This window comes from Xenopus tropicalis, chromosome 6, assembly GCF_000004195.4.
Source record: "Xenopus tropicalis strain Nigerian chromosome 6, UCB_Xtro_10.0, whole genome shotgun sequence".
Classification (NCBI taxonomy): domain Eukaryota; kingdom Metazoa; phylum Chordata; class Amphibia; order Anura; family Pipidae; genus Xenopus; species Xenopus tropicalis.
In genome coordinates this window covers 149,273,533-149,283,790 of record NC_030682.2, presented here as the reverse complement: position 1 = coordinate 149,283,790, position 10,258 = coordinate 149,273,533, and the positions used below count along the sequence as shown (strand labels likewise).

At 46.6% G+C, this 10,258-nt stretch overlaps 1 pseudogene; it reads right to left on the bottom strand.

Moving 5' to 3' along the window:
- Nucleotides 1–8,023: 8,023 nt before the first annotated feature.
- On the bottom strand, nt 8,024–10,068 carry LOC105945167 (annotated as a pseudogene).
- Nucleotides 10,069–10,258: the final 190 nt, after the last annotated feature.

Below are 10,258 nucleotides of genomic sequence, written 5' to 3'. Positions count from 1 at the left end.
GTCCTACTGGACTTGCATCTACAATTAGTTCAGTTCTTAATAGAGGATCAAAGTTAGCCATGGTGGTCGTGGAGCTAAGTTGTCGCTTAATTGCATGAAATGATTCTTGATGTGACCACTGAAAAATACATCCTTGTTTGGTGAGATCTCTCAAAGGTGCACTGATTGTAGAAAAATCTTTAATGTATCTAGAACAGTAACTGGCCATTCCAAGAAATGAACAAATTTCATTAGCATCTTGTGGAGTGGAGGCCAGTTTTATTGCCTGTACCTTTTTTGGGTCAGGTTGCATCCCTGCTGCAGAAAATGTGTGCCCGTAGAATTCTAGTGTTGCCTTGTTGAATTCACATTTTGCCTTATTGAGTGTAAGTCCTTGAGTTGATAAGCTCTCGAGTACTGCCTGCAAGGCAGAGTTATGCAGACTGTGTTTTCCCAAAAATCAGTATATCATCACTGTAATTAAGTGCATTTTGGATGTGTTAAATCACTCCTTTTATGGCCTCTTGGAAGATTTCGGCTGCAGGACAAACACCAAAGCTTAGCCGTTTGTATCTTCGTAGGCCAACATGTGTTGAGAATGTAGTTATATACCTAGATTCAGGACTGAGTTCCAGTTGGTGATATCCTTTGTTAAAATCCAGTTTAGAAAATACACTTGCTCCATTTAGTAGGTGAATTATGTCATTGACGTTGGAGAGATGTGCCGTTCTCTTTGTATAGCCACATTAGGGAGGCGCATATCTACACAGAGTCGGACCTTGCTTGGGTCTTTTGGTTTGGGTATAGCCACTATAGGAGACACCCATGGGGTAGGACCAGAAACTGTTTCAATGATGTCTTGCTCTTCCATGGACTGGAGTTCCTCCTCTATTTGTTTTCTTAAATGGAAAGGGATTCGTCTGTGCGCTTGTGCAACTGGACAAACAGTTTCATCAATGTGCAAATGTACTTGAAAGTTTGCTAGTTTTCCCAGTCCACTGAAAAGATTAGAATATCTATCAATCAAAGTTTGTACTTCTGAGTCTGTCTGGTTATCAACAGTGTGAACTATGTGGATAAGTTCAAGACCTAAAGCCGTGTGGTAGCTGAGAAGGCACCCCCCAGATCCTACCAGTACAAAGAAAGCGGTGGTAAGTTGTTTGTCTTTATAGCGAACTTCACAGTCAAATTTTCCAACTGTGGGCAGTGGCGTTTGGGACCCATAAGGAAAGATTTTGCTTTGTACAGGTTCCAAGACAGGTCACATTTTCAATGAGTTGTATGTATAGGTGTCAATGATGTTAACAGAAGCGCCTGTATCAATGGTAAAGGCAGTTGCAGTGTCAAGTAAGTACAATGTTATGGTAGGAGAGCACGCAGGTTGTTTTGTAGATGTGATGAATACAAAGTCATCATGGATTGGTGATGGATTGTCTTCTGAATTTGGTTGTATATATTTGATCTGAGCTGACTTGTGTGTGCCTGATGTATGCTGAGATGCTGTGGGGACAGAACGACAAACTGAAGCAAAGTGATTGAATTTTCCACAATTAGTGCATGTCTGGCCCATAGCAGGGCATGCACCTTGGTGGGGAAAGTTTCTTCCACAGCGACAGCATTTCTTTAAAGGAACAGTAACACCAAAAAATGAAAGTGTATAAAAGTAACTAAAATATAATGTGCTGCTGCCCTGCGCTGGTAAGAGTTGTGTGTTTACTTCAGAAAGTCTACTATAATTTATATAAATAAGCTGCTATGTAGCCATGGGGGCAGCCATTCAAAGGAGAAAAGGCACAGGCACATAGCCGATAACAGAGAAAACACCATTGTATTCTACAGAACTTATCTGTTATCTGCTATGTAACCTGTGCCTTTTCTCCTTTTTCCCAGCTTGAATGGCTGCCCCCGGGGCTACACAGCGGGGTATTTATATAAACTATAGTAGGGTTTCTGTAGCAAACACCCCAGCTGTACCAGTGCAGGAATGGCTGCCCCCGGGGCTATACAGTGGGGTATTTATATAAACTATAGTAGGGTTTCTGTAGCAAACACCCCAGCTGTACCAGTGCAGGAATGGCTGCCCCCGGGGCTACACAGCGGGGTATTTATATAAACTATAGTAGGGTTTCTGTAGCAAACACCCCAGCTGTACCAGTGCAGGAACGGCTGCCCCCGGGGCTACACAGCGGGGTATTTATATAAACTATAGTAGGGTTTCTGTAGCAAACACCCCAGCTGTACCGGTGCAGGAATGGCTGCCCCCGGGGCTACACAGCGGGGTATTTATATAAACTATAGTAGGGTTTCTGTAGCAAACACCCCAGCTGTACCAGTGCCGGAATGGCTGCCCCCGGGGCTACACAGCGGGGTATTTATATAAACTATAGTAGGGTTTCTGTAGCAAACACCCCAGCTGTACCAGTGCAGGAATGGCTGCCCCCGGGGCTACACAGCGGGGTATTTATATAAACTATAGTAGGGTTTCTGTAGCAAACACCCCAGCTGTACCGGTGCAGGAATGGCTGCCCCCGGGGCTACACAGCGGGGTATTTATATAAACTATAGTAGGGTTTCTGTAGCAAACACCCCAGCTGTACCAGTGCCGGAATGGCTGCCCCCGGGGCTACACAGCGGGGTATTTATATAAACTATAGTAGGGTTTCTGTAGCAAACACCCCAGCTGTACCAGTGCAGGAATGGCTGCCCCCGGGGCTACACAGCGGGGTATTTATATAAACTATAGTAGGGTTTCTGTAGCAAACACCCCAGCTGTACCGGTGCAGGAATGGCTGCCCCCGGGGTTACACAGCGGGGTATTTATATAAACTATAGTAGGGTTTCTGTAGCAAACACCCCAGCTGTACCAGTGCAGGAATGGCTGCCCCCGGGGTTACACAGCGGGGTATTTATATAAACTATAGTAGGGTTTCTGTAGCAAACACCCCAGCTGTACCAGTGCAGGAATGGCTGCCCCCGGGGTTACACAGCGGGGTATTTATATAAACTATAGTAGGGTTTCTGTAGCAAACACCCCAGCTGTACCGGTGCAGGAATGGCTGCCCCCGGGGCTACACAGCGGGGTATTTATATAAACTATATTAGGGTTTCTGTAGCAAACACCCCAGCTCTACCGGTGCAGGAATGGCTGCCCCCGGGGCTACACAGCGGGGTATTTATATAAACTATAGTAGGGTTTCTGTAGCAAACACCCCAGCTCTACCGGTGCAGGAATGGCTGCCCCCGGGGCTACACAGCGGGGTATTTATATAAACTATAGTAGGGTTTCTGTAGCAAACACCCCAGCTGTACCGGTGCAGGAATGGCTGCCCCCGGGGCTACACAGCGGGGTATTTATATAAACTATATTAGGGTTTCTGTAGCAAACACCCCAGCTGTACCAGTGCAGGAACGGCTGCCCCCGGGGCTACACAGCGGGGTATTTATATAAACTATAGTAGGGTTTCTGTAGCAAACACCCCAGCTGTACCAGTGCAGGAATGGCTGCCCCCGGGGCTACACAGCGGGGTATTTATATAAACTATAGTAGGGTTTCTGTAGCAAACACCCCAGCTGTACCAGTGCAGGAATGGCTGCCCCCGGGCTACACAGCGGGTATTTATATAAACTATAGTAGGGTTTCTGTAGCAAACACCCCAGCTGTACCAGTGCAGGAATGGCTGCCCCCGGGGCTACACAGCGGGGTATTTATATAAACTATAGTAGGGTTTCAGTAGCAAACACACCAGTTTTACCAGTGCAGGGCAACAGTGCATTATATTTCAATTACTTTAAAGCTCTTTCATTTTTTGGTGTTACTGTTCCTTTAATGAGTCTGTCCCTTTGTGGATTTTGCTAGTATGTTCAAGGTGACACACATGTTCATCAGTGCCTTTTTCTATGGCAGCGGCTTGTTGCTCTGAGATCTCAAGAGCAGGAGCCATTTTGAGCAGCTCTTGCAAGGTGCAATCATCCTGTAGTACTTTACGTCTTATTTTGCAAGAAGTGCACGATACAATAACTTGTGTCGTAATTTCATCATCCACATCTGTAAAAGAGCAGCTTTGAGCTAATTCTCTTAATCGTGTGGGTAGTTGTTTAGTTATTCTGAATTTGTATCTTTCATATCTGACATTTGTTTTAGGGCTGAAGTAGTCAGAGAGAGCTTTGGAGCATTTAGTGTAATTGTCAGTGCTGTCAGTAGGCAGGGTACAGTAAATATACAGCAGAGCCAGCGTAATGAAGTAACAGGGATTTCTTTCTTTTATCCTCATTATTATATACACAGCCTTCATGAGATTTTCAAAATGTAGTAACCATTTTTTCCAGTTTTGTGCCGGATTATTTGTATCAGACATGTCAAAGCTGGGGAATGTGAGCAGCTGCTGCGCCATTTTGTGTTCACTTTCAGTAGGGAAAGGTGAAAGTTGCTTATATTATGATGTTGCTGATATATAAAATGCAGAATATTGCTGAACTACTGTATGTGCAGCAATGATGATATTTTGTGGCTGATGTGACTTTGGACAGGAGCTCTTAGTAACTTAGTTCCTTATATACAGTTGTGTTTTATATCAGAGTACTCACTTTGCAGGGTTTAATTTCCTTTTCCTCTTCACCAGTTGTTATGTCTGAATATCTCTGTGTATGCTTACAATAAGGAATATTACACTGCCCGATCAAGATCTGGCCGATTTCAGGCCAGATATCGGTCGGGCAGGCCCGTCGGTAGTGCCCATACACGGGCCGATTAGCTGCCGAATCGCTCTAAGGGACCCATATCGGCAGCTAGAATCGGCCTGTGTATGGGGACCTTAAGGGTCCCACTCCTTGTCTAATAGCTTTTTAATATGCTTTATTGGCCTATTTGTACCTAATATAAGTCTTGGATGTCCCGGCTAACTTGAATATTTCATAGAAGAGAAGACAAAAGAAAGAAAAAGAGAGTAAAGAAGATAAAGGGAGGTTTTTGGAACTTACACTGGGTTGTTACCGTATTTTTCGGACCATAAGACGCACTTTTTTTCCCCCAGAAGTGGGGGGAAAAAGTCCCTGCGTCTTATGGTCCGAATATAGCCTACCGATATACTTAAAAAAAATGTTTTTACTTGACCGTGTGGTCTCCGCAGGGCCCTCCTCTATTTGCCGGCGCTTAGCTATGGCGCTGTGCGCATGCAGAATGACGCGCATGCCCATACGCATGCGCGTCATTGTGCATGTGCCAGAGCTAAGCGCCGGTAAATAGAGGAGGGCCCTGCGGAGACCACACGGGCAAGTAAAAACATTTTTTTTAAGTATATCGTTAGGCTATATGCTGGTACAGATGGGGGCAATATGTTGGGTGAAATATGTTGGGTGCTGCTGGTACAGGTGGGTGAAATATTTTGGGTGCTGCTGGTACAGGTGGGTGAAATATGTTGGGTGCTGCTGGTACAGGTTGGGTTTTAATGCACATAAAATATTTTAGGACACTTTGTTTCAGAATCTTTTTTTCTTCATTTCCCTTCCCAAAAAATTGGTGCGTCTTATGGTCCGAAAAATACGGTAATATCCACTGAATCTCCAACACGAATCTCAGATCCTAACAGGTGCTCTTTGTGTTCATCCAGCCTGTGCGCTATGACCACCTTTTGGACCTTGTATCTCTTTTTCATGTCCAGTCGCCACCAAGTCAAGTTGTAATTATCGGTGTGGGCACAGGGGTGAATAAACAGATGGGCCATTGCAATGTTATAAACAGATGCTACTCCAGGATATGCAGACAGGTAGGTACAAAATGCTATTAGGCTACAAATGACGTGGTTTACCCACTGGCCTGATGTGCCTATACCTGATATGTCATTATTTTGGAAATACAAAAGTATATATACTTGATTATTTTATTCTGGCAAAAAAGTATTTTTATGCTCACAGAATTAATTTTGTGCTGACAAAATAAGTTTTCCGTTTTTCGTGCCTATGGAATATACATTGTTGCCATTCTGTTAGCAGAAAATGAATTCTATGAGCACAAAAATAATTTTGTAGTCACATAAAATGCTGTACAAGTTACACAGTACAATGTATACGATCAGGGCCGCCATCAGAAATCACGGGGCCCCTCACAACAAAATTTTCGGGGCCCCCCTCCCACATGGCCCCTCCCATCAGTACAAAGGACACACAGACATAAAAAGTATCACGGTCCCCCTAACAGTGCCCCCCTAACGCTATGCTATGCTGCCCTGGACCCCCAATACACAGTGCCCCCAATTGCCCCCATTCACAGTGCCCCCAATTGCCCCAAAGACAGGGCCCTTACCTCAAAGACAGGGCCCCCAATTTCCCCCATACACAGTGCCCCCAATTGCCCCAAAGACAGGGCACCCCTCAAAGACAGGGCCTCCAATTGCCCCAAAAGACAGGGCCCCCAATTGCCCCCAAGACAGGACTCCCCCAAAGACAGGGACCCCCCGAAGACAGGGACCCCCAAAGACAGTCTTCTTTGGCTTCTCCTTCGGCGGCGGCGTCTTCTCCATCGTCTTCTCCATCGCGACTTCAGACTCCTCCGAGAGACAGGCCCTTTTATAAGGTTGCGCCCTGTGCATAGTGACGTCACGCTACGTACGGGGCGCAACCAATCGGATTAGCCGCTGACCACCAATGAAATTTAAGATGCTCAATGTTAAGGTGGACTGGGCCAGTATTTGATTAAAGGGGGCCTCAGCTAACCAGAAAAGTTAAGCACGGCTGGACCACCCTTTAAAGAAGAAATTCTCCGTGCCCAGGATGACTGTTCCCCCCCTGATGGCGGCCCTGTATATGATTGGAAATTGCTAAGAGAGTACTGGGCTTCTCTGTAGCTGAGTAGTGTGGGGTAATGACTTCAGAGGGGCATTAAACACACGGCATGAAGCATTACCATGGGGGCATTTGGCTCCATTTGGCTGTTACTGACTGATACTAGGGGCCAAACAGGGATTGTATGATTGGTGTTTGCCTGTGAGTTTTATTCAGTCTAAATGTAAACGTAACAGAAGAAAATCCTTATTGAATAATAACTATTTTTTACTTATTATGTGCAGATCATTGTCCCTCCTGTACCTTTCTGATTTGTAGATTCCTTCCCATAAACCTCCACTTCACAAAGAGTGAGATATTCCCTGCGGCCGGGAATCACCACACTCACATAGCGACCCTCCATCCCATTACAGCACAGAGTGATGGCGGCTTGGGAGACATTTGTGACTGTACCACACCTGAGGATACAGACAATTATGCGATTGGTCTGTTGTTCAGAAATCGTTTTGGTGACAACATGGTCAAAGGTCTCAGTTGATGAAAAGGTCCCAGCAACATTCAAGTGATTGGGTTATCAGAGATCAACACAAAGATCTTTTTGCTAAGTTGTTAATCCTTAGGGTTACGTAGGCAACAAATAGATACCCATATAAGAAAGGTAAACTATTCTTTTTTAGACACATTATAGTCAAGTGTAATTCCTACAGCAAAGAATGCTTGTTTGGAGAGGGAATTTGCAGGGGCGGGCCTGGTTAGTATCTGGATGAGAGACCACCTGGGAATACCGGGTGCTGTAGGCTTTTGCATTTTGCCATTCTGGCCAGCAGGAGGCAGTCTTCTCTATGCTTTTCTGGCAGTGTTTTATGGGGGAGGCAGTGTTTTATGGGGGAGGCTTCCTGAGTCGCACCTCATCTCTATTGTAGTCATTGGTTCCAACAGTGATTTATTTCAGTCTCTAATTCATTCACAAGTGTCTGTGTTTCTAGGGTTGGGCACATAAGGGGACAGTCTGAGCCTTGGGGAGAGGGGATTGGGGTCCTGGGGTTACTGGGCAGTATCAGGGTACAAAACAGGAGGAATTATGAAGAATTATGAATTTAGCAACAAGTACATGGTCAGTAAATATGAAATACTGGCCCTGCCCTGCGCTGGTGTCGTCCCAACTAGTTCAGTGAAGTAGCAGCCCTGTGGCACCCTTATGTGTTACTGGGTGCAGACAAGTCACCCTTCCCACTCACAGACAGCACAGAAAGGGGGTAATTGGGACTCACACAGGGTTGTTATTCTCTGCTGAATCTCCGACTCGGATCTCGGCTTCAAGCAGACGATCGCTGCGACCATCTCCCCTATTGAATATGACCACAGTCTCCATCTTGTACCTCTTCCCCAGATCCAACCGCCACCAAGCTGGGCTGTCGTATTCGGTGTAAGCGCACGGGTGTATAAAAGTACGCCATCGATAGCTCTCTCTGCGTAGTTTATGGCTCTGAAGTCTGAGCTTTGTGTGGCTTTTCCTGATCTCGCCAGATTAGGAGCTTTAAGAAAAAGCCATTTTATCCTTAGTGCTGATGGAAACCAATGTGAGGGGCAGTGGCAGCATCGCTCACTAGTGACAGTTTGTGGAGGGGGCGGCCAGACAATAAAGTGTTACAGTAGTCGGTATATGGAAGGATAAATGAGTTTTCTATTTTTTAAAAGTAATATCATTTAGTCAGGCTTGGGGGTACCAGACTATGGGGGGGGGGGGTAACTGGTGACAGTGGAGTTGCTAAGTGCAATAGAGATATATAGGATGACTTGGAAGAATGTAATATAAAGGGTAGTACAAGTGGAAATGGGGGGCAAACACACATAGAAGCCGGAAGCCAAGAGGTCTATAGCCTGTGCCAGGGCAAGCTGCCCAAACTCCATACATGCCAATAACTGGCTTTCATGTTGGCAACAGAGAAAACACATTATTGTCCAATAAAGGTGAATTCAGACACAGTTATCTCTCACCTCCGGGCGTAGGGCCACACCGCTGGGCCCAACCAACCGCTGCTCCAGCCAACAGGACCAACAAACACTTCATCCTAATGAAATGGAAAAAGCACAATCATACATGGATAGTGAGCTCCTACGTTGACTCTTCTCTCAGCGCTACACATTAGAACTGCTTTCAGCTAACCTATTGTTTCCCCTACTCCCATGTAACTGGAGGAGTCCCAAGCCGGACTTGGATTTCTTACTATTGAGTGCTATTCTGATACCTACTGGGAGCTGCTATCTTGCTCCCTTCCCATTGTTCTGCTGATCGGCTGCTGGGGGTGAGGGGGGGGGGATATCACTCCAACTTGCAGCGCAGCAGTAAAGTGTGCCTGAGTCTGAGCTTTCAGCCAGCGCTACACATTAGAACTGCTTTCAGCTAACCTATTGTTTCTCCTACTCCCATGTAACTGGAGGAGTCCCAAGCCGGACTTGGATTTCTTACTATTGAGTGCTATTCTGATACCTAGTGGGAGCTGCTATCTTGCTCCCGTCCCATTGTTCTGCTGATCGGCTGCTGGGGGGGAAGGGGGGGCTATCACTCCAACTTGCAGCCCAGCAGTAAAGTGTGCCTGAGTCTGAGCTTTCAGCCAGCGCTACACATTAGAACTGCTTTCAGCTAACCTATTGTTTCTCCTACTCCCATGTAACTGGAGGAGTCCCAAGCCGGACTTGGATTTCTTACTATTGAGTGCTATTCTGATACCTACTGGGAGCTGCTATCTTGCTCCCTTCCCATTGTTCTGTTGATCGGCTGCTGGGGGGGAGGGGGAGGGGGATATCACTCCAACTTGCAGCGCAGCAGTAAAGTGTGCCTGAGTCTGAGCTTTCAGCCAGCGCTACACATTAGAACTGCTTTCAGCTAACCTATTGTTTCTCCTACTCCCATGTAACTGGAGGAGTCCCAAGCCGGACTTGGATTTCTTACTATTGAGTGCTATTCTGATACCTACTGGGAGCTGCTATCTTGCTCCCGACACACACAGGGATTTCAGTAAATACAGCACAAGGCTGGTGGCAGTCAGTGCCTAACTGGCAACTCCAATGTCTCCCCATTAAGATGGAGAAAAGGGCAAATGAGCAACTGACAACATTTGTATACCATTAAGCCTCCCCCGTGCCCCGTGCCCCGTGCCCCACATGGATAATATATAGATAATAAGGCTCGGTACTTACTCTGTCCAGCGGCTCCGTATCATTGGCTACGGCTCTTGTGTCCTCTGTTGTTTGTTGCCTGATACAGTTCTGACTGCGCCCTGCTCCCTGCCCGTATCTGTAGCCTCTTCCTGCCACTGCCGGCCCCTTCCGCCCCGAGCCAAGAATTCCCGGGTCACGTACTCTTGGCACCGGTCCCTATTGCCCTACTCAGTCAGACATAGGGGGCTGAGCAGGGCCGGAACTAGGGGTAGGCAGAAGAGGCAGCTGCCTAGGGCACAAACACTGGGGGGCGCCAGGCAGGTACCTCTCCTGCCTACCC